The sequence below is a fragment of the Nuphar pumila genome, chromosome 17 (genome assembly GCF_984573655.1).
Source record: "Nuphar pumila chromosome 17, dmNupPumi1.hap1.1, whole genome shotgun sequence".
Classification (NCBI taxonomy): domain Eukaryota; kingdom Viridiplantae; phylum Streptophyta; class Magnoliopsida; order Nymphaeales; family Nymphaeaceae; genus Nuphar; species Nuphar pumila.
The window spans coordinates 8568797-8593301 of record NC_143265.1 but is presented as its reverse complement, the minus strand read 5'-3'; the positions used below and the strand labels follow the sequence as shown (position 1 = coordinate 8593301).

Sequence of the window (24505 nt, the reverse complement as noted above, 5' to 3'; positions counted from 1 at the left end):
TCGGGTTTACAAACGGGTCGGACCCGGTTTGGATATGAACAGAACTGGACTCGGTCAAATCAGCAGTGCCCTCATTAGATCCGAGTTCGCTCGAGATTCGAATCCGTATGCACCCCATTTGATTCGTTAATACCTTCTGTTATTGGACTTGGTTTTTTCATCTGAGCATAATTTATTGGAACTGGATCTCCAGACCTTTACTCGTGTGTTTGAAAATCTCGATCCAGATTGGTCTAATGTCATCTACCTACCTGTACCAATTGCCAAATTTCTTTGGCTCGACTTAGAATCGGCCTTAATCCACCGATTTTAGTTTGTAACGTTACTTCAACCGATTTTTGTCAAAAATCAGCTTGAATCGGTTTTCTTCTTTCTTTTTTAATAGTTTTTTTTTATAATAACGATAATTTTTTGTGTGCTATTCAATGTTGCCAGTACCGGAATCAGACTTGTATCGTTTGGCTAACATTCAGGTGAACGATACCTATTCTCAAGTGAATCGTTATGAATCGCCAAAAAATAATTAAAAAATATTACATGTCAATCAAAACGTAACACATGTTAAATCCATTAAAATAATATAAAAAATTAATTTTAAGCTATTTTTATATTTATTAAAAATAGCCGATTCAGGTAGCATCAATTTTCTGGTGATACGATACGTATCCGTCGCCGGCCGATATGCACCGATGCTGACAACACTGGTGCTATTATGTTTCTTAAGTATTAAATCCGTATTTTAAAATTTGATAGAACCTCTAAGTCATCATTTACTTCATTTCTCTAATTTCAATGCTAAGATAAATTTTTATATTTTTGAATTTGTAAAAATACAAATTTTTTTTAAAATAAACTGATTGAAAATGATCGGATTCGATTGGATCCAGGACGATTTTTTTTATTTTTTATTTTGAAAACGATTCGGTTCAGAAACCGATTCTCGCTACATTGATCTTGTTTTCTTGACTGCGAGGTTTGTGAACATCGGGTCAAAGGGGTGGTGCCCCTTGACAGAGTTTACTGTCAGATGAAGGACGTTCAGAGAGATCGTCGTCATAGGCATATATTCTTGTGGATGCGCCCCACCGATTTTGAATTTGTAAGCGGCTAAGCGAAACTCCCCAGGAGGGTTTAAAAAATAAAAAGGATGGTGGCACCTGCCGGTCTGGATGAAGGGTCGCTGAGTCGAATCCCACTGACCAACCAGCACTACAAGAAGAAAGAGGCTTTACTGGCGTATCCAACTCTCCCTCTCCTATAAAAGAAAACCATGCCAGCAGATAACGGAGGAAGAACAGAAGGAACAAAGCAAGCAAAGGGAGCAGCTGTAATACGATGGTGCACGTCGTGATCGTCTCCTTCCCGGCGCCGGGCCACATCAACCCCACCCTCCAGTTCGCCAAGGTACTGGTGCAGCGCGGCGTGGAGGTCACATTCTCCACCACCGTCCAGGGACAGGCCTACATCGCCTCCTCCACCACCACCGCCGGCATCTCCTTCGCCACCGTCTCCGACGGCTTCGACTCCGAGACCGACGTCAACAACTCCGAGCCGCATTACCCCCGCCGCTACGAGAAGTACGGCTCAGCCGCCCTCGCGGAGCTCATCCGCTCCCTGACGGCCTCCGGCCGCCGCGTTGACTGCGTCGCCTTCAACTTCTTGCTGCCGTGGGCCGCCCGGGTGGCTTCCGAGCACGGCATCCCCTCCGCGCTCATCTGGCCGCAGCCGGTGTCGGTCCTCGCCCTCTACTACCATTACCTCATCGCCTCTCCTCACCTCTTCGCCGACCTCTCGAAAGAGATCCAGCTTCCCACCCTCCCTCCCCTCGTCACAGAGGACCTCCCCTCCTTCTTCCTCCCCAACAACACCCACCCCCACTCCATCCCGATGCTCGGCGAGATGTTCGACAACATCCGCGAGGGAAGGTGCAGCTGGGCGTTCACCAACTCCTTCGACGCGCTCGAGGAGGACGTGATAGCCTCCCTCCGCGGGTTCAACGTCTGCGCCACCGGAATCGGCCCGCTCATCCCGGCTCTCAACCCCAAAACCATCAAACAAACCATAAAAGAGGCCAAAAAGGAAAACAACTGCGAAGCAAACGGGACCATCAACCCGGCATCAGAAACAAGCAACAATGAGAAGCAACCGGAGCCAATAGAGGATGAGAAGAAGCCGAATAAGAGCGATCTCGTCGAGTGGCTGGACGGGAAGCCGGCTGGCTCCGTCGTCTACGTATCGTTCGGCAGCATAGCCGACGTGAAGTCGGTCCAGATCGACGAGCTCGCGGCGGGGATCATGGAGATTGAGCACCCGTTCGTGTGGGTGATCCGGCCGCCGGCCGACTATCCAGGATTCCCCGCCGGGTTCGAGGAGGTGGTGGCAAAGAGGGGGATGGTGGTGAGGTGGTGCGCCCAGGTGGAGGTCCTAAACCACCCGGCAGTGGGTGGGTTCGTGACCCACTCAGGCTGGAACTCGACACTCGAGGGGTTGGTGAGCGGGAAGCCAATGGTTTGCGTACCCCAATGGAGCGACCAAGCCACCAACGCTAAGATAGTGTCCCACAAATGGAAGACGGGCCTCAGGGGAAGGAAGAACGAGAAGGGAGTGATCGAAAAGGATGAGCTCAAGAGGTGCGTGGGGCAGCTCATGGGACAGGAGAGCGGCAAAGAGATGAGGGAGAACGCTGCCAAGTACAAGGAGCTGTCCAAGAAGGCCATCGAGGAAGGTGGATCGTCCGATCGGAACATCCAAGCCTTCATCGACGCCCTGAAACCACCGGTGCCACCGCCTCCACACAAGGAGAAGGAGATCAGGACCATCGAGATGAAGCTCCCACAGACTGACATCCCTCTATCAGCATCAGCTTAGGAGAGTTTAGTGCGTCTCTCTCTGCATGAATGATATATATAAAGCACAATACTATCCATCTATCTACAATACCACCATCAATCTACACCTTCTGGGTTTTGACCGATTTTCTCTTGCCTCTGAATGTGTTCAGAGGCAAATGCACTTTGATATTTTTTATGGCGCAGCGTGTGCTTGTGTGTTAGAATGTTAGATTCAGATCACAGAAAATAATCGACCGTCTTTCGATTTGTAGTTGATATAACTACTTTGATTAGTTATTTCACTGTCGGCTTTTACCTTTTTCTCTGTTTGATTTATAACTGGAAGAAACGAGAGGGTGGTGTATGTTAGCATGATTCACTAAATCCCACTCTATGTTCGGGGGTCTGAATGAGCACCATGTATACAAGCACATGGGGGTTTGTATTCTCGTGTATGTTGACATCACTTAGCATTGGAGTTGGTGTAGTTGCAAAGACTTAAGTACCCTTTCTTGCTATTCACGATGGTTTGAGAAAATAACAAAAATGTCCTTTATTAAAAAAAAAAGACAATTTAAAAAAAAAGACAAACATGTCTTTCATCCAGAAAGTCAAGGATGATGTTGACTCTTCAAAGTCTACCCAGCGAAACAAACCTTAATCGTTTCGCCGATGGCGATCCAGCGAAACGATGGTGTGTCGACGATTCGATGGTGAGTCGGCGATCCGATGGTCATCCGACGAAACAAACCTGAGCCATCAAAAATGTCTGTTTGAACTTTTCATCGTCATCTTCTTCTTCTTCCTTCTCCGTAAAACACTGCAAAACCCTCTCTCTCTCCAGAGAAGAAATCAAGGGAAGCAAATAGTTCCCTCTGGAGAAGGCCATGAACATCAACCATCTTACTCTCTCTTCCTTCTCTCTCTACTTTTGTGCACATCCAACAAACGATCCTACATTTCTCCATCAAACATCGACTGACCTGCACACTGACTGTAGCATCGTTCAACTTGATGAGTTGTGGAGCCTGATTCATAGTTTTTGTCCTCACAAAAGGGGGTTTGGGGGCTCCTCCCAACGTGGGTAACATCATTCAACTTGATGTATTGTGGAGCCTGATTTAGAGTTTTTGCCCTTACAGGAGGGGGGTTTGGGTGCTCCTCCCAACGTGGGTAGCATCATTCAACTTGAAGAGTTGTGGAGTCTAATTCAAAGTTTTTACTCATTCATGTTTTAAGGCATTAGATCTCATGTTTGAACATCCACGCATGTGCAATTTGCTTTCATCATGTTCAGTTGCTTTCTAGATTATACTTTGAATTCTCGTGCATTTTAGATCTATCAATTTGTATGTAACCAAAGCTCATTTTAATCTGAATTTTTTACTGCAACTTTATGCATATGTCTTCATACTCTCCACCAAAAATCAGATCATTATGAGTTTTTTGACCCACTTTAAAAATCGAGATTCAAAACCTATTATTTTGTACCGTCAGGATTTTAGCAGAATCAGGACCAACTTGCGAGAGTGATTTCTCCCTAACCAAAAATATCTTTCCGATCCGTAAAAAGGGTTATTTTTTAAATTGAATCTAGTTTATTTATACCAAATTTCAGCAATTTCTATGGTGTTTTCATACCAGTTTTAGGTTGAAAACCACAACCCTACCACCTTGTATCATTTTAACGACTCAGATTTTGATCCATTTTGTCAGAATTTTATTTCCCTAATAGGAGATTATTTTTCAATTCTGTAAAACGGGTTCTCTTCGTTTATGTGTCTAGTTCATCCCTGCAAATTTTTAGAATTTTTCATGGTCAATTACTATTTTATTTTGATTAAATACCAGAACCCTGTATCCAGTTTTATAAATGTTCTGATTTTGGCCCCCATATCATGATTGTTGTAGCACTTCTTCAACAAATCGCTATTTGATTGGCAATATTCTTCAGCAAATTATTATTATGATTTTTTTGAGTCTTTAATGAGTCCCTACTACAATTTGTAGTATTTTTGGGTCTTAAACGAGTCCCACAACGATTTATAGTGTTGTCTAGTCTTTTAACTAAGATTTGTAGTGTTTTCGGGTCTTCAACGAGCCCCATAATAATTTGTAGTATTTTTCGGTCTTTTAACTATAATTTATAGTATTTTCGGGTCTCTAACGAGACCCATAGTGATTTATAGTGTTGCTAGACCTCGCTATAGCGATTTGTAGTGTTTCTCGCTAAACACTACAGCGATTTGTGAAATAAATCGTTGTAAATCGCTATCCGAATCAGGATCAACTTGTCAGGGTCATATCTCCCTAACCAAAGATTGGATTTTAAATCCGTAAAAAGTGGTGTTTTCGTTATGAAATCTAGTTTATTACTGTAAATTTTCAGTGATTTCTATAGGCATTTGTACCCCATTTGGATCTAAAACCAGACCCCTATCAGTCTGCTTTATTTGAGTGACATAGGTTTTTAGTTCATTTTGTAAGAGTCATATCTCCCAAACGGAAGATCATTTTCCAAATTCGTAAAAAGGGTTTTTTTCCTCTATGTGTCTAGTTTATATCTGAAAAGTTTTATAACTTTATATACTCATTCGATATTTCAAACCTGTTAAAAACCGAGACTGGTTACATAATTTCAAATTCTGTAATAGGTTCATTTCCTGTTTGAAAACAGTGACTTCTCGAAGTCGCCATTTTCAAACCAAAATTAATTTTTCAATTCAGTAAATTGGGTTAGCTTCCTAATTGAGTTAAAACACTTTTGTCTCAAATTTGGCATAAATCAGGTCTGTTTAGACTCTGTAACATCCAGTTTGCAGAAATCTGTCTGTTAAAAATCCAATTTTCTGTTTCTGAAATTAATGCTCTGATGTTTTACTCATAACTCTAGTTTCAGAAATGATTTTGATATTTTGTAAAAAGGGAATACTTCCTTGCTGTGTTGTGAATCCAGGGGTTCATTTTGAGTTAAAATCAAATCATTTAAGACTTCCGTCCACTCAGAATGCTCTGACAGGTTCACCTGCAAAATCCTGATTCTGCAAAATCTTGTCTTATTTGGATAAGAGAATCCAAATTCGGGTCTTCCTCAGATGATTGCTTGGCATTTTCAATTTTACAATATTCATCAGATTGTTATACATCCGCATATCATTTTAGGCATTTCTAAGATCATTAACCATTCATTCATTGCATCTTTCAAAAATTTATTTCATAAAAAAAAACATTGCTTTGTTAAAATGAAGTTAAAATAAGCATTTTATCACTTTTAAATTCAAATTTTCAAACATAACTCCTGTATTTCATGAATTAAAAAATGAATTTTATCAAGTTGGAATGCCTTAACTTCATTTCAAACAAGCTTTGGAGATCATAAATTACAAATCATTCAACTTGATTTGTAGTGTTATTTAGTAAGCAAATCGTTGTAAATCGCTACCCGAATTAGGGCCAACTTGTCAGGGTCATATCTCCCTAACCGGAAGTCATATTCCAAATCCGTAAAAAGTGGTGTCTTTGTTATTGAGTCTAGTTTATTTTTGTAAATTTTTAGTGATTTCTATTATCATTTTATTTCCCATTTTAACTAAAAACCACACCCCTATTATTCTGTGTTATTTGAGTTACACAACACCATTCTCGCTTGACATCCACATCTTGATTCTGGCATGCTCCTTGTTGGATTTTCCATTGATTTCTTCCAACATTGATTGGAACAAACATATGTCTTTCTCACCACGCCACTTTGTGCATTTTTTTACCACGACACCCGAGACCCGTGCCAGGGGGGAGCCCCCGGACCCCTATTCTGTAAGGGTAAAAACTTTGAATCAGACTCCACAATGAATCAAGTTGAACGATGCTACACACGCTGAGAGCAGCCCCCAAACCCCCCTCCTGTAAGGGCAAAAACTCTGAATCAGGCTCCACAACGAATCAAGTTGAACGATGCTACCCACGCTGGGAGGAACCCCCAAACCCCCCTCCTATAAGAGCAAAAACTCTGAATCAGGCTCCACAAAGAATCAAGTTGAATGATGCTATCCATGCTAGGAGGAGCCCCCAAACCCTCCTCCTATAAGGGCAAAAACTCTAAATCAAGCTCCACAATTCATCAAGTTGAATGATGCTACCCACGCTGGGAGGAGCCCTCAGACCCCCCTTATGTAAGGGTAAAAACTTTGAATCAGACTCTACAATTCATTTAGTTGAATGATGCTACCCACGCTGAGAGGAGCCCCCAAACCCCTCTTCTCTAAGGGTAAAAACTCTGAATCATGATCTACAACTCATTTAGTTGAATGATGCTACTCACGTTGGGAGGAGCCCCCAAACCCTCCTCCTGTAAGGGTAAAAACTCTGAATCAGGCTCCACAACAGTCAATGTGCAGGTCAGTCGGTGCTTGATGGAGCAATGTAGGATCTTCTGCTGGATGTGCACAGAAGCAGAAAGTGAAGGGAGAGAGTGAGTGAGAGGGTTGATGTTCATGGCCCCCTCCAGGGGAGATTTCTTTCTCGGATAATCCTGCAGTGCAGAGACTGAGTCTTAAATAATCATCTTTAGGGCACTTAAGTCTTTACAACCGCTCATTTTCAAGAATCGTCATTTTTTTTGCACCAATGGAGGAGAGGGTACTTAAGTCTTTGCAATCTCATCAAACTCCAACGCTAATTAATGCTGACAAACATGGGGATACGAGACACACATGCTTACATATGTGGTGCTCTTTGGAACCCCCGAACATGAGATGTAGCTAACTCCTCTGTTCGGGGGGGGGGGGGGGGGCATATAACCTGCTTCGGGAAGAAACTGCACTGGCATAAAAATTAGGTGGTGCTGGCTCAGCCTGCCATACCTACGGTCATCGTGCCTGTAGCATGACACTCCGAGGCTAGGATTCCAATCAGGGAGAACTATGTTTGGCATAGGCTTGCACAGTAGGGAGACATGCTGGAGTAACCCACGTTACATGGAGGTTACTGTAACGCCCCGGATTTCCAAAACAAAGCTAAGTTAAAATTTTCATGAATTTCTTTTTTTTTTTTTCTTTGCAGCGGAACTTAGAAAAGCTTTTACCAGCGGAATAAGACGATAATGAGTCGTCAGTTTTAGAAGACCCCGAGCACGTTGCAGGTATGTGGCCAAGCAACTCATTGACCACCAAAGTGTTCCATTTTATCGAAAACCACTTGTTTATTACAACATCACTGCTTAGAAAAGCAGTATAGGTTCAATAAAAGGAAGCAGTACAACTCTGTCTAGAGAAACCCTGGAACTCGATGCCGCCTTGCTCCGCATATCGCCACGCAGGTTCAACACCTGAAATCCCCATAAAACGGGGTCAGAACCACTGATGGTCTGGTAAGCATGCAAGCATGTAACCATTCAACTCAAGTACGATAATGACCACTCAGGGTCGCAATGCGCAATAGCGACGCTCAAGCCTCCAAGACTTAGCGTATATCGCAGGAGCCTCCTCAGGGCTATGAGTTGAACAACCGCTCGAGTCCTCATGACTTAGAGCAAGCCTTTTCAGGGCTGTGATTTGAATAGCCGCTTAAGTCTCCATGACTTAGCCATGACCTCTTCCGGGTCTCAAAGTGATGTCTAGCTCAAGTCTTCATACTTGGCACATCCGTATCCCACGCATCTAAGGACAACTCCTCGAGCTTCGCTTAGTCGTGCGGATACAACACGGGTCTTTGCCCAGTCGGTCCAGTAGTATACCGAACATGACACCTTCACAAAGGTTATGCAGGACTGACTCAACACGTCATCCACTCATACATTCAAAGCATCGTTGTACCTAGAACTAATGCATTGTTTGATAATTAACCGCTCCCGCCTTTGGTACGCAGGTAGAGCTATTGTCCGGGCATCAACGCGACGTTCTGGGGGTTGATTATTCTATGTATTTTAGATACCCCAGAGGCCTGTTGACCCTATCCATAGTAGGGCAGTGTGTTTCAACTGGGAGAATCCTACTAGGCCCATATTCGGATGCATCCTCTACTTGCAGTAGTTGGGTTCAATCCTTAGATCTTAAGGTAACCACGACCCCAAAACCCATGAGTGACTGAGGCCATCGTGGACTCTATCAGGTCCAAAGTAAAATACATGTCACTCAAGGCTGTACCATCACTGTCATTCCACAGTGAGCATAATTCCTGAAGGGGTCTGCCAGTCTTACAATTACTTGGACAGAATCTGCATGCCATTTAGGCAGCCCGTGCTTTCAGCACTACGGGAGTATGTACCCGACCCCATTCAATCTTCCCCAACACAGTCATTACTGAGGGGGTACCCCTAACACGATCTTCAACCGCGGGGTATGTGCGACCTTAAGTCTTATTCATATGCATGCAAAACACCGCTCTTTGGCACTTCGGCCACCACGAGCATCACACCTCTTTGGGTGGAAACAACACACTCTGGCTCTTCGGCCCTTACGAGTCTGGTTGTGTAACCGTTCTCAATGAGCATGCATATGACTCGATCTAAATAGATCGGCTACTCGGCGTATTTTTACGCAACGAGTCCAAACCTAGCCAAGGCGCAACCTCTACTCCGGCTCAGCGGCCCTTACGAGCAAGGTGCCCTTGCAGGCACAAGGATACGAGCCGATCTGGCATCGTTCCATCAACGGACATCATTATGCCGTTCCATTGGTTCCGGCAGCTCTTCTGCCAACCATTTCGTCAGCACCTCCCCTGCTCTACCGGCAGTGGTGCGACGAACCCTTCTACGTTGTAGAGGGCAAACCATGAACTGGGTAGCACTCTGCTATATGTCAGAGTATCCTGCTACGTTCTTTCTGAGCTATTCTTAGCTCCTTCAGAAATTTCAGCAGCACTTCCTCTCTTTTACGGAGAAAGCGTGCGTTTCTTTTATCCATTTCAGCGGCATCTCCCCTCTTTGGTAGGAAATCTCCACGCTTAGTTCGGAAAATGGATGCGCACCGTTGTGCGTACTTTGCATCCATCAAGGTTGCAGGAACCCTTGGCCATAGCCAGGCCATACGTAATTAACTTAGTTTTTACGTAAAGAGCATTTTGCCAAAAAGCGAAGCCTTTCCAATAGGGGCTTCATTCGTCAAGCAGAATCTTGAACGAGGAGCGGTCAAGGAATCGCATGGGCGATTTGGAGTTGATCTCCATTTGAACGCTCATTTATGCGCTATATATGTAGTATAAGCAGAAGCTTGTGCTTTATACAGCGGCGGCGTAAAGAAATGCATATACTATTATTCAGGGTGTGTAACTGAACGAAATATTCTACATATATAACAAAGCAGAAGCCTTGGCATCGTTCGACGCGACGGCGTAAGTAAATACATTGCAGAAAGCAGGAGCCTTGGCATCGTTCGACGCGACGGCGTAAGTAAATGCATAATCGGAAGTGCAGTAATCGGAAGTGCAGAAAACAGGGAGCCTTGGCATCATACGATGCGACGGCAAAGGTAAATTACATAGCCTGTGCGATATAAGACGCGTCAGCAGAATCAGCAGATATACACCTAGATCTGTATCCAACGATAGTTACGAGGCGAGCGAGTGAACACCGAAGTGTCCTAGAGGGCTCAACCAAGAACTAGGGTGAGATACTATTTTTGAAGAACGCATATACTGCGCATTCGATCATATATATCCGACGATAGTTACGAGGCGAGCGCGTGAACACCGAAGCGTCCTAGAGGGCTCAACCAAGAACTAAAGCAAGATACTACTTCAGAAAGTATATTTTATATACAAACAATCAAATACTTGAGAGAGATGGATCAACGAAGCGAACTTACTTCAAATCGTGGAAGAAACGGCTCCGGGTTGCTTCTTTGGCTTCGAGCCTTCCTTCGAGAGGTCAGACTAAGTCAGATGAAGCTGACTTAGTTGAGAAAGAGGTAGAGCAGGTCAAGCTACTCAACCTAAGTGGTTTGAACCAAACAGGGTTCGATCCAAGTCAACTGGGTTCAGCAGGTTCGAACTCAGCTCAAGTAGGCTAAGTCTGGGTTCAGAAACCCAAACCAGAATCTGGACCAAAAAGGACTTTGACTTTGACTTTAAACCCAACTAGGTTCAAGTCAAGTCAACTGGGTTTGGACCAGGTCAAGTGGGTTCAGACCAAGGTCAGGTGGGTTAGGACCAGGTCAGGCAGGCTCAGGCTAAGTCAGGCAGGCTCAGACCAGGTCAGGTGGGCTCAGGTGGGCTAGGCTAGGTAGGGGAGGTTTAGGAGAGAGAGAGAAGGCAAGAGAGAGAGGGGGGGTCGATTTTTATGAGAAGAGAGAGAGTGGGGAGGGCTATTTATAGCCCAAGCCCACCTCCTCTTGGATTTTCTCATGCCCCTTCTACCCCCTTGGCTTCTTTTTAATTCCAAGAGGTTCCTTGGTGTGGGGCCCACCTAGATATTTCCATGGGATATTTTGTGGGTCCCACCAGATATTTTCTGAGGAATATTTCTGTGGGTCCCACCAATATTTCCGTGGGTCCCGCAAGAATTTCGGGTTTTCGGCGATTTTTTTCCGAAAAATTCTGAGTACGCCATTATCTTCGTATTGATGCAACTAAGAAAGTTGGCTCGCAGGAATCCTTTGATTTCATTCAGGTAGGAAGTTATGGCTTCCAGGGCGTTTGAGCATATATTCGCAATTCGACGAATATCCTAAGTATAACTGGCTCGCAGAAATTGATTCGTTTCGCATTCTAAGAAGAAATGCTATTTTTTTACCGATAAATGCCTCATGAATTTTATTCAGATATTTTCTGAAAAATTGCGGGTCTTACATCATTACCCCCTTAAAGGAATTTCGTCCGCGAAATTCAGCTAAGAGTACAAGGTGAAGAGTTCAGGATATTTATCCCGCATATCCGATTCGGGCTCCCAAGTGCAATCATCGATTCCATGATGCTGCCACCTCACTTTAACAAGTGGAATGACCTTCGTTCTTAGCACTTGCTCCCGTCGGTCCATGATCTCCACTGGCCTTTCTTCTACCGTCATATCTTCTCGGATGTCAATGTCTTAATGTTGAATGACGTGAGAAGGATCATGAACGTACTTACGAAGCATTGATACGTGAAATACATCATGTATTTGCGCGTATTGTGGTGGCAATGCTACTCGGTAGGCAGTCTCTCCGAGTCGGCTCAAAACTTCGAAGGGACCAACGAATCTGGGGCTGAGCTTCCCCTTCTTTCCAAAACGAAACACACTCTTTGTTGGAGAGACCTTGATAAAAACCTTATCTCCAACCGCAAAAGTGAGTTCCCTACGCCGTTGATCGGCGTAGCTCTTCTGTCGACTCTGAGCAGTCAGTAGCTTCTTTCTGATCATGTGGACCTGCTCAGTATAATGCTGCAACACAATGGGCGAGTCCAAGGTTCGCTCACCCACTTCACCCCAATGGATTGGTGATCTACAGGGTCGTCCATACAAGGCTTCATAGGGCGCCATCCCAATGCTAGCGTGGTGGCTATTATTATAAGCAAATTCAGCCAACGTTAGGTGGGAATCCCAATCACCTTTCCATTCCAGCATACAGGCTCTTAGCATATCTTCAAGAGTCTGTATGGTTCGTTCTGATTGCCCATCTGTTTGGGGATGGAATGCTGTACTGAACTTGAGTTTCGTCCCCAGGGCTTTCTGAAGCTGCTCCCAAAAGTGAGAGGTGAACTTCGGGTCACGATCAGATATGATCGAAATCGGCACTCCATGGAGTCTAACAATTTCCCGAATGTAGATCTCTGCCAATCGTTCAGTTGAGTATCGAGTGTTAATTGGCAGGAAGTGAGCAGACTTGGTGAGTCTGTCCACGATCACCCATATTGAGTCATGTTGTCTCTTGGATCGAGGCAATCCAACGATGAAATCCATCGTAATGCCTTCCCATTTCCATTCTGGAATCTCGATCCGTTGCATCTTTCCACCCGGGCGCTGATGTTCGATCTTAACTTGCTGGCAGATCAAACACTTCGAGACAAACGTAGCCACATCACGTTTTATACCTCTCCACCAGTACTTTCTCTGTAAATCTCGGAACATCTTCGTACCTCCAGGGTGAATGGTGTACTTGCTATTATGAGCCTCCTGGAGTACTTCCTGTCTTAGCTCAGGGTTATTTGGAACCCAAATCCTTTCTTCCATCCATATTCCTCCATCTTCTTTCAAATGGAAGAAAGTATCATCTTTTTCAGCACGAGCTTTCAATTCCAAGTACTGGGGATCCTTGAACTGTTCGGCTACGATGCGATCGAGGAACTCAATATGGATCGTCAAACATGACATTTGGATTCTGCCAGAATCAGCCAAAATGGCTTCCAGTTGACGAAATCCTTCATCAACTTCCATTGTCCGGTTAGGCTGGCCAGAGTGCCAACAGTCTTGCGACTAAGGGCATCTGCTACAACATTCGCCTTTCCAGGGTGATAGGAAAGCGTGAATTCATAGTCTTTGAGGAATTCCAGCCATCGCCGTTGCCGCATATTGAGTTCTTTTTGAGAAAAGAGGTATTTTAGGCTTTTATGGTCCGACATGACCTCAAATTTCTCTCCATAAAGGTAGTGTCGCCAAATTTTAAGTGCGAACACTACCGCGGCAAGCTCAAGATCGTGGGTTGGATAATTTTTCTCATGGACTCTCAACTGTCGTGACGCATAGGCGATTACTTTGCCATACTGCATCAACACACAACCCAGACCTGTTCCCGAGGCATCGGTATAAGCCACGAAGCCTCCCTGACCAGAAGGTAAGGTAAGGACAGGGGCAGTGGTAAGCCTCTGTTTGAGAACCTCAAAGCACTCCTTACACTGGTCAGTCCATTCAAACTTGACTCCCTTTTTCAGCAATTTCGTCATCGGTACGGCGATTCAGGAGAAGTCTTGTATGAACTTCCGATAATATCCGGCAAGTCCAAGGAAGCTACGAACCTCAGTGATATTTTCTGGCTGCTTCCAGTCCATCACAACTTCCACCTTCGCAGGATCCACTGCGATTCCATCTTTTGAGATCACATGACCAAGGAACATCACTTTGTCTAGCCAGAATTCACATTTTGAAAACTTAGCATAGAGTTGGTTATCTTGAAGGGTTTTCAAGACGATTTTCAAGTGCTCCATGTGTTGTTCCTTGTTCTCAGAATATACGAGAATGTCATCAATAAAGACGATGACAAAGCTATCCAAATATGGTTTGAATATCCGGTTCATTAGATCCATAAAGGCAGCAGGCGCATTAGTGAGTCCGAAGGGCATTACTACGAACTCATAATGGCCATATCTCGTTCTGAAGGCGGTCTTAGGTATATCCTCTTCTTTTACTCTGAGTTGATGGTATCCAGACCTGAGGTCGATCTTGGAGAACACCCTCGCTGTTCTGAGTTGATCGAATAAGTCCTCAATCCGAGGCAACGGGTACTTATTTTTAACAGTTGCTTGGTTAAGCATCCGATAATCGATGCATAACCGAAGGGATCCATCCTTCTTCTTTACAAACAGTACCGGGGCTCTCCACGGTGACACACCCGGTCGGATGAACCCTTGTTCCATCAGTTCTTCCAACTGACACTTCAACTCACTGAGTTCAGCTGGCGCCATTCGATACGGGGCTTTGGATATCGGCGCTGTTCCAGGTAAGGATTAAATTCCAAATTCAACCTCACGAAGTGGCGGAAGTCCTGGCAATTCCTCAGGAAATACATTGGGAAACTCCCGTACCACTTCCAAACTCTCAAGGGGTTGGTCGTTGGATTTTTCCACCGAGAGACTCAACAGGAAGGCCACACAACCCTTCCTAAGGTATTTTTGTACCTTAAGTGCTGATATGAGCCTTTTCTGTGGAACAGGTTTGGATAACCGGTATTCCATCTTAGGCAATCCGGGTCGAGATAGAATTACTCTGCCCTCGCGGCACAGAATCTTGGCATTATTCTGAGCCAACCAATTCATTCCCAAAATGACATCGTACTGTATCATATCGATCAGGATGGCGTCAGTAGGCAAGTGTTGCCCTGCTATCTCAATATCCAAATTTTTCACACACCGGATACATTTGGTGCGTGAACCCAACGGGTTATACACTTCGATCATTTTATCAATCGGTTGCACCGAAGCGTGGAGTTGTTCGGTGAAATCGTCAGAGATAAACGTATGAGTAGCACCACAATCAAACAAGACGTAAGCTGCATGTCCATTAACAGGTACGGTGCCTTCAATCAGGTCACCATTTTCGACTTGTTCAGTCGTTACAGCATATACACGACCTGCAGCAGGCCTTTGTTCTATTCTAGGTGGAGGTCGTTGAAACTGAGAACGTTGTGGTGCTGGTCGAGAGGGTCCGGCAGATCCGGCATTACTCCTCTGTTCATCTGCCGCCTTCTTGGCACAATCCCTTATAAAGTGGCCCATCTTGCCACAATATAAGCACCCACCAATGTCACGAGGACATGGCTTTCCAGGGTGGTTCATACGACACCTTGGGCAGCTGAAGTTGGACTGCTGACCATTCGGAGTTGGGTTCTGTCTTGGCCTCACGACTTGTTGAGTGTTGTTCCCTCCTTGGAACTTCTTCTTTTGAAAGGGTTGTCGTGAACCCTGGCCACTTGGGAACGTCCTTTTACGATTCCCACCATTCACTATGGGCTTCTTTGCTACGATCACTTTAGATCGTGCCCAATCCTCTTGGATTTTTGAAGCTGCTGCTACCGCAGCCTGAAAAGTCGAAGGCATGCTTTCGAGATCGCAGCCCTTCGCGCAGACCATTCACATATTTGTCGGCCCTTTCTTGGTCTGTTTCGAACAATCGAGAGCAGTAGCGCTCTAGATTCTGAAATTTGGTGGTATAGTCTATTAGACTCATACCGCCCTGTTCCAACTCCAGAAACTCCATCTTTTTCTTGTTTCTGGAATGCAACGGGAAGTAGTTATCCATAAAAGTCCTCCGAAAGTCAGTCCAAGGAATGACTTCGACTTGTGAGAACTGGATAAGTTTAGTGGTATCCCACCACTTCCGTGCATTATCTTTTAATCGATACGTGCCAAAGTTGGTCTTCTTCTCTTCTGGTACTCCCAGTACTGAGAAGGCACGTTCCGTCTCTTCGATCCAACTCTCCGCGAGCTCAGGATCGGCTCTGCCAATGAAAACTGGCGGGTCAAGCTTGAGGAACTTCTCATAAGTCACTCCTCCCAGGTGCTCGTTTCGTGGTGCGACTGGTTCTGGCCTCGTTTCACGGATGGCTGTAACCAGGTTGTTGAGTGTCTCCAACAGGAATCCCTGCGTATGGGACTCCTCGCTTGGTATGGTTCTCCTCGTCGTAGGAGCCATTTATCTATGCACACACAAGCACTTGTTTTTAGTTTCTCAATGTATATATGGAAGTAAAAGCTTTATTTACTTAATATACATCACATTTACACAAGCATCGCCTTAAACAAAACGTCATGCCGCACTGGCAGACTTTAGGCGTTGAGAAACTATATACATGAGTCTACTGACTCCAAAGCATCACCAGTCTCTTTAAGACTTTGATTTTTTTGATGATGACGAACTCCAAAAGGTCCATCTATTGCCACATGACCTTGGAGCAGGCACTACTAGCTTTGGCTTGGGCGGCACTTCCGCACTAGCAAGCGAATATTGGGGATATATGAGGGACTCCAGTCCACTTTCCCAGTCAGCAAGATCAAGACTCTGGGAGTCTGGAATAATGATTGGCGAACAGAAAGAATCCCCTCTTTTGTTCTTGCCATTTAAGCTCGGCATATGTGATGCCGGATGGTAGCTTGGCGAGTGATAGACCTCCGCAGGGAAGTTCAAATCAAAATCCCTCAGCCTTGGTAATTCATCAAAAGATGTTGGGGTATGGTTGCTCCCAACACTAGAGTGATGCGGTCCACTGACACGCGAAGTCTCATCCCTGAGATCCTTTGATGCCCGCCGACCCATATCGGCGGTATATTTCCTTTGGCATTCGTTGATGGAATGCCCATCTTCGCCACAATATTGGCAGTCTTGGACTTCATACGGGCATATCCACTCATCGTGCATGACCTTGCAGCGATAGCAGTATCCACGCGAGTCATGAGTTGCCATCTATACAAAGATGCACCCAAATCAGAACAAAAGTATAAAAACATATACTTACAGTGCGATATCGGGACCATGACGGATCTTGAACCAGGTTTCTCAGACACATGCTCTGATACCAATTCTGTAACGCCCCGGATTTCCAAAACAAAGCTAAGTTAAAATTTTCATGAATTTCTTTTTTTTTTTTTCTTTACAGCGGAACTTAGAAAAGCTTTTAGCAGCGGAATAAGACGATAATGAGTCGTCAGTTTTAGAAGACCCCGAGCACGTTGCAGGTATGTGGCCAAGCAACTCATTGACCACCAAAGTGTTTCATTTTATCGAAAACCACTTGTTTATTACAACATCACTGCTTAGAAAAGCAGTATAGGTTCAATAAAAGGAAGCAGTATAACTCTGTCTAGAGAAACCCTGGAACTCGATGCCGCCTTGCTCCGCATATCGCCACGCAGGTTCAACACCTGAAATCCCCATAAAACGGGGTCAGAACCACTGATGGTCTGGTAAGCATGCAAGCATGTAACCATTCAACTCAAGTACGATAATGACCACTCAGGGTCGCAATGCGCAATAGCGACGCTCAAGCCTCCAAGACTTAGCGTATATCGCAGGAGCCTCCTCAGGGCTATGAGTTGAACATCCGCTCGAGTCCTCATGACTTAGAGCAAGCCTTTTCAGGGCTGTGATTTGAATAGCCGCTTAAGTCTCCATGACTTAGCCATGACCTCTTCCGGGTCTCAAAGTGATGTCTAGCTCAAGTCTTCATACTTGGCACATCCGTATCCCACGCATCTAAGGACAACTCCTCGAGCTTCGCTTAGTCGTGCGGATACAACACGGGTCTTTGCCCAGTCGGTCCAGTAGTATACCGAACATGACACCTTCACAAAGGTTATGCAGGACTGACTCAACACGTCATCCACTCATACATTCAAAGCATCGCTGTACCTAGAACTAATGCATTGTTTGATAATTAACCGCTCCCGCCTTTGGTACGCAGGTAGAGCTATTGTCCTGGGCATCAACGCGACGTTCTGGGGGTTGATTATTCTATGTATTTTAGATACCCCAGAGGCCTGTTGACCCTATCCATAGTAGGGCAGTATGTTTCAACTGGGAGAATCCTACTAGGCCCATATTCGGATGCATCCTCTACTTGCAGTAGTTGGGTTCAATCCTTAGATCTTAAGGATAACCACGACCCCAAAACCCATGAGTGACTGAGGCCATCGTGGACTCTATCAGGTCCAAAGTAAAATACATGTCACTCAAGGCTGTACCATCACTGTCATTCCACAGTGAGCATAATTCCTGAAGGGGTCTGCCAGTCTTACAATTACTTGGACAGAATCTGCATGCCATTTAGGCAGCCCGTGCTTTCAGCACTACGGGAGTATGTACCCGACCCCATTCAATCTTCCCCAACACAGTCATTACTGAGGGGGTACCCCTAACACGATCTTCAACCGCGGGGTATGTGCGACCTTAAGTCTTATTCATATGCATGCAAAACACCGCTCTTTGGCACTTCGGCCACCACGAGCATCACACCTCTTTGGGTGGAAACAACACACTCTGGCTCTTCGGCCCTTACGAGTCTGGTTGTGTAACCGTTCTCAATGAGCATGCATATGACTCGATCTAAATAGATCGGCTACTCGGCGTATTTTTACGCAACGAGTCCAAACCTAGCCAAGGCGCAACCTCTACTCCGGCTCAGCGGCCCTTACGAGCAAGGTGCCCTTGCAGGCACAAGGATACGAGACGATCTAGCATCGTTCCATCAACGGACATCATTATGCCGTTCCATTGGTTCCGGCAGCTCTTCTGCCAACCATTTCGTCAGCACCTCCTCTGCTCTACCGGCAGTGGTGCGACGAACCCTTCTACGTTGTAGAGGGCAAACCATGAACTGGGTAGCACTCTGCTATATGTCAGAGTATCCTGCTATGTTCTTTCTGAGCTATTCTTAGCTCCTTCAGAAATTTCAGCAACACTTCCTCTCTTTTACGGAGAAAGCGTGCGTTTCTTTTATCCATTTCAGCGGCATCTCCCCTCTTTGGTAGAAAATCGCCACGCTTAGTTCGGGAAATGGATGTGCACCGTTGTGCTTACTTTGCATCCATCAAGGTTGCAGGAACCCTTGGCCATAGCCAGGCCATACGTAATTAACTTAGTTTTTACGTAAAGAGCATTTTGCCAAAAAGCGAAGCCTTTCCAATAGGGGCTTCATTCGTCAAGCAGAATCTTGAACGAGGAGCGGTCAAGGAATCGCATGGGCGATTTGGAGTTGATCTCTATTTGAACGCTCATTTTTGCGCTATATATGTAGTATAAGCAGAAGTCTGTGCTTTATACAGCGGCGGCGTAAAGAAATGCATATACTATTGTTCAGGGTGTGTAACTGAACGAAATATTCTACATATATAACAAAGCAGAAGCCTTGGCATCGTTCGACGCGACAGCGTAAGTAAATATATTGCAGAAAGCAGGAGCCTTGGCATCGTTCGACGCGACGGCGTAAGTAAATGCATAATCGGAAGTGCAGAAAACAGGGAGCCTTGGCATCATACGACGCGACGGCAAAGGTAAATTACATAGCCTGTGCGATATAAGACGCGTCGGCAGAATCAGCAGATATACACCTAGATCTGTATCCAACGATAGTTACGAGGCGAGCGAGTGAACACCGAAGTGTCCTAGAGGGCTCAACCAAGAACTAGGGTGAGATACTATTTTTGAAGAACGCATATACTGCGCATTCGATCATATATATCCGACGATAGTTACGAGGCGAGCGCGTGAACACCGAAGCGTCCTAGAGGGCTCAACCAAGAACTAAAGCAAGATACTACTTCAGAAAGTATATTTTATATACAAACAATCAAATACTTGAGAGAGATGGATCAACGAAGCGAACTTACTTCAAATCGTGGAAGAAACGGCTCCGGGTTGCTTCTTTGGCTTCGAGCCTTCCTTCGAGAGGTCAGACTATGTCAGATGAAGCTGACTTAGTTGAGAAAGAGGTAGAGCAGGTCAAGCTACTCAACCTAAGTGGTTTGAACCAAACAGGGTTCGTTCCAAGTCAACTGGGTTCAGCAGGTTCGAACTCAGCTCAAGTAGGCTAAGTCTGGGTTCAGAAACCCAAACCGGAATCTGGACCAAAAAGGACTTTGACTTTGACTTTAAACCCAACTAGGTTCAAGTCAAGTCAACTGGGTTTGGACCAGGTCAAGTGGGTTCAGACCCAGGTCAGGTGGGTTAGGACCAGGTCAGGCAGGCTCAGGCTAAGTCAGGCAGGCTCAGACCAGGTCAGGTGGGCTCAGGTGGGCTAGGCTAGGTAGGGGAGGTTTAGGAGAGAGAGAGAAGGCAAGAGAGAGAGGGGGGGTCGATTTTTATGAGAAGAGAGAGAGTGGGGAGGGCTATTTATAGCCCAAGCCTACCTCCTCTTGGATTTTCTCATGCCCCTTCTACCCCCTTGGCTTCTTTTTAATTCCAAGAGGTTCCTTGGTGTGGGGCCCACCTAGATATTTCCATGGGATATTTTGTGGGTCCCACCAGATATTTTCTGAGGAATATTTCTGTGGGTCCCACCAATATTTCCGTGGGTCCCGCAAGAATTTCGGGTTTCCGGCGATTTTTTTCCGAAAAATTCTGAGTACGCCATTATCTTCGTATTGATGCAACTAAGAAAGTTGTCTCGCAGGAATCCTTTGATTTCATTCAGGTAGGAAGTTATGGCTTCCAGAGCGTTTGAGCATATATTCGCAATTCGACGAATATCCTAAGTATAACTGGCTCGCAGGAATTGATTCGTTTCGCATTCTGAGAAGAAATGCTATTTTTTTACCGGTAAATGCCTCATGAATTTTATTCAGATATTTTCTGAAAAATTGCGGGTCTTACAGTTACCCACTTCCAAGACTCCTCAAAAAAGTGTCTCTTCCAATAAACACTAAAGATTAGAGAGAAGAGTTATCTTAATCGTTTTCTAACTAAAAGTTGTAAAACAGGCGCTAACGAGAAACCTGTATCATGTGAGATCAAGTGTGATCAAAAGAAAAACAAGAAAAAAGATCAAGATTTACCTTTTCTATCAGAGTGTTTTTCGACTAAAGAGGAAAAGAGGGATCCTACTCCCCGACTGCTGAAGGCTGAGGAGTGAAACTCACCTTGTTTCACGAAGCACCATCTATCATTGTCGGTTCTTAATGGATTCTTCAGGTATACCCTCCGCTCTTATTTTATTATGCATAGCATTAATCCCAACATTGGGTTATGGGCCCACGACATTCAAGTTGGGTCCATATTTGGATCTGAACCCACCCCACCCAGACTGATCCATAAGGTTCAACTGAATCAAGTTTATGCTTTGGGTAAGAGATTCAGTTTTCTCAGAAACCTAGACCCATGCCATTTTCAGAGCAGGTCCATAATTGGATCAAAACCCGACTTACCTGCATCGATCCATAAAGGTTCTTTTGATCAGAGTTGGTTCTCGAGTAAGAGACCTAGACCCTTACAACCCTGACCCATTTTGATTTTGGATTCAGGTCAGGTTTATGGAACCCAATCTAGATTTTGGATCTATATCTGATCCATATTATTTCACTGGATCAGGTCATTGCTTTAGATCCAGATCTGCGAACCTGTACCAACCCATATAGTTGCCGAGTTGGATCTAGATACAAGGTTGCTGATCACATTACCTGAGTTCAAATTTCTCTTGATTGTATTCGGGTAACTGAATCTAGTTCTATCTTTGTCAGATCCGAAATCCGGTTGAATCGGGTTATATGGTTCTAGATCTGGCAAATTTGACAGAACTAGATCCACTGCACTATAACGGTAACAGTGAACTAGTTCAACTGTTTCACTAGGTTTCTAAATTGATTCAGGCCATTCAGGAATCGGTTCTCTGTCAACTGGATCTGGTTCAGAGTTTCTGAGACTGGTTTGGACTGTTATAGACTCGGTTCAAGGATTTTAGTAGTCGGTTCATCCGGTTTTAGGACCGGTTCGAGGGTCTTAGTGACCGGTTCATGCGATTTTAGGACCGATTCAAGGCTCTTTTTTCGCCAATTCATTATGTTTTGATTTGGATACTTATCTTTCTCCGTTTCATGGGCATAAACATCAAGTTGCATCATGTTAAAGTTTACATTTTGTTAACATATTCATTTAATTATAATTGTGCATGTATAAATGAATGTATAATATTGGCATCAAGGATAGCTAGATGACTTAGTGAATTCATGTCACCAAAGTGACTGAATATACATGTGTTGTCAAATTTTTGTTCTATCATAGAGCTTTATCTAATATTAATGTTGTACTTAAATTCATAAAACAATAAATGACCCAAAGAAAGTTTTGTCGTGTTTGGAATTTAGGTAGGGTAAAATAAGGTAAATGTATTGTGATACATTGCCCATGTGTATCCAAAGGTACCTTATGATAATGGTCTAGCTTTACATTAATCTTAGTTTTACCAACTATGATCGGTAGGTACGTATAATGATCACGCATGTCGGAGCTATTACCAAAGTAGGACTTCGATGACCCCCTACACTCGCTCGAAAATAAGCATATTCAGGGCTTTTTATTTATTATTTTTTTCATCAGGTTTGTCTCATATATGCTTTCTTTTGATACATGTCTTTTGTCATGCAGTTTCTGGTTCTGTGAATTTAGATGGCTCGAATAATATTTATTTTCTTGATGGATCTAATTTTAGTGATTGAAAAAAAACTATCTTTTTTATATTAGGGCATATGGATTTGGATTTGGCCTTAAGAGTGAATAAGCATGCTGCCCTGACAGATCAAAGCACTGCTGAACAAAAGAGTGCTTTTGAGAAGTGAGAGCGCTCAAATAGACTTAGCCTGCTACTTTTGCAATCTAAAGTGGCTAAGAATATTCACAGTGTTATCCCGTAATGCAAGACAATGAAGGAATTCCTGAGTGCTATTGAAGCACAATTTGTGAGTTCAAATAAGGCCAGAGCCAGTATTCTAATGTCGAAGTTTATATCTATGAAATATTCTAGAGGGAGGAATATTCACCAGTGTATTTTGGAAATAAGGAACATAGCATCTCAACTGAATGACATGAAGTTGACCAATTTTGACTTATTCCTAGTGCATTTGATTCTGACGTCCTTACCCTTGGAGTACGGACCTTTTAAAATCGCTTACAACACACATAATGATGAATGAACGTTCAATGAACTTATGTCCAAGTGTGTTAAAGAAGAAGAGAGATTGAAATGCGAGAAGATGCAAAGTGCACATATGACTTTTCATGAATCCAAGGTAGGACCAAAGAAGAATACATTTGAGAAAAATACTAGGAAGAAGCCAGCAGGAGATGAGACATCTCAAGGCAAGCAACCTGATGTTGCTCCCATAAAGTGCTTTTTTTGCAAGAAGAAGGGACACAAAAAGGCAGATTACATAAAGTACAAGAAATTGTTTGAAAAGAAAGGTAATTTGTCATTTGTTTCTCATGAATGTAATTTATTACATATTCCTGAAAATAGTTGGTTGATTGATTATGGTGCTATTGTTCATATTGCTAACTGTTTGCAATCGTTCCTTAACAGATGTGAACTAACAATGCATGAGAAGAACATCTATTCGAAGAACAAGATGTGTTCGCATGTGAAGGGTGTTGGAACCTACATGATCACTTTAGATATCGACGTAGATTTGAATCTTCATAATGTCTTTTATGTTCCATAATACAGTAGAAATTTAATTTCAATTTCAATTTCAATTTCAAGTTTGAATAAATTTAGATATTGTTTTAAGTTTGAAAATTCTAAATTATTCATTTATAGAATTTCTATTGCAATTGGTTCTACATCAGTTTATGATGATTTGTACAAATTAAACATGAAGATCCAAACTCAGAAGTCCCTGACTTCTGAATACACATTGATTGAGAATAAACATAGCATGATAAATGATAAATCCTACATGCTTTGGCATCGAAGGTTATGTCATATCTCTAAAAAGAGAATAAAGAGACTTGTAAATGAAGGAATTTTAAAATCCCTAGATTTTACTGACAATGATCCGTGTGTTGATTGCATAAAGGCTAAGCAAACAAACACATATAAATAGGATGCCAAACGTAATAGTGAGATATTAAAAATAGTTTATACGGATGTATGAAGACCATTTACCCCTTGTTATATAGGCAAAAAAATATTTATTACCTTTATTGATGACTATTTTCGGTATATGTATCTCTACTTGATTTACGAAAAAATTGATGTTTTTCAAATGTTTAAGGAATTTAAGAAAGAAGTGGAGAAACAAATCGATAAAGTTATTCAAATAGTCAGGTCTGATAGAGGTGGCGAATATTATGGTAGGTTTACCAAGATGGGGCAAAGGGAAGGACCATTAGCACGATTTCTAAAAGCGGAAGGCATTGTACTTCAGTATATCATGTCTGGTAGTGCCTACCAGAATGATGTAGCTGAAAGAAGAAATCATACACTTAAAGAAATGGTCAGGGCCATGTTGAATTATTTAACACTTTTCATGAAGTTGTGAGGTGAAGTCCTAAGGACTATTGTGCATAT

General features: G+C 43.7%; 1 pseudogene; it reads left to right on the top strand.

The window, feature by feature from the left end:
* Positions 1-1335: 1335 nt before the first annotated feature.
* Positions 1336-2868, top strand: LOC149811562 (UDP-glycosyltransferase 75C1 pseudogene; annotated as a pseudogene).
* Positions 2869-24505: the final 21637 nt, after the last annotated feature.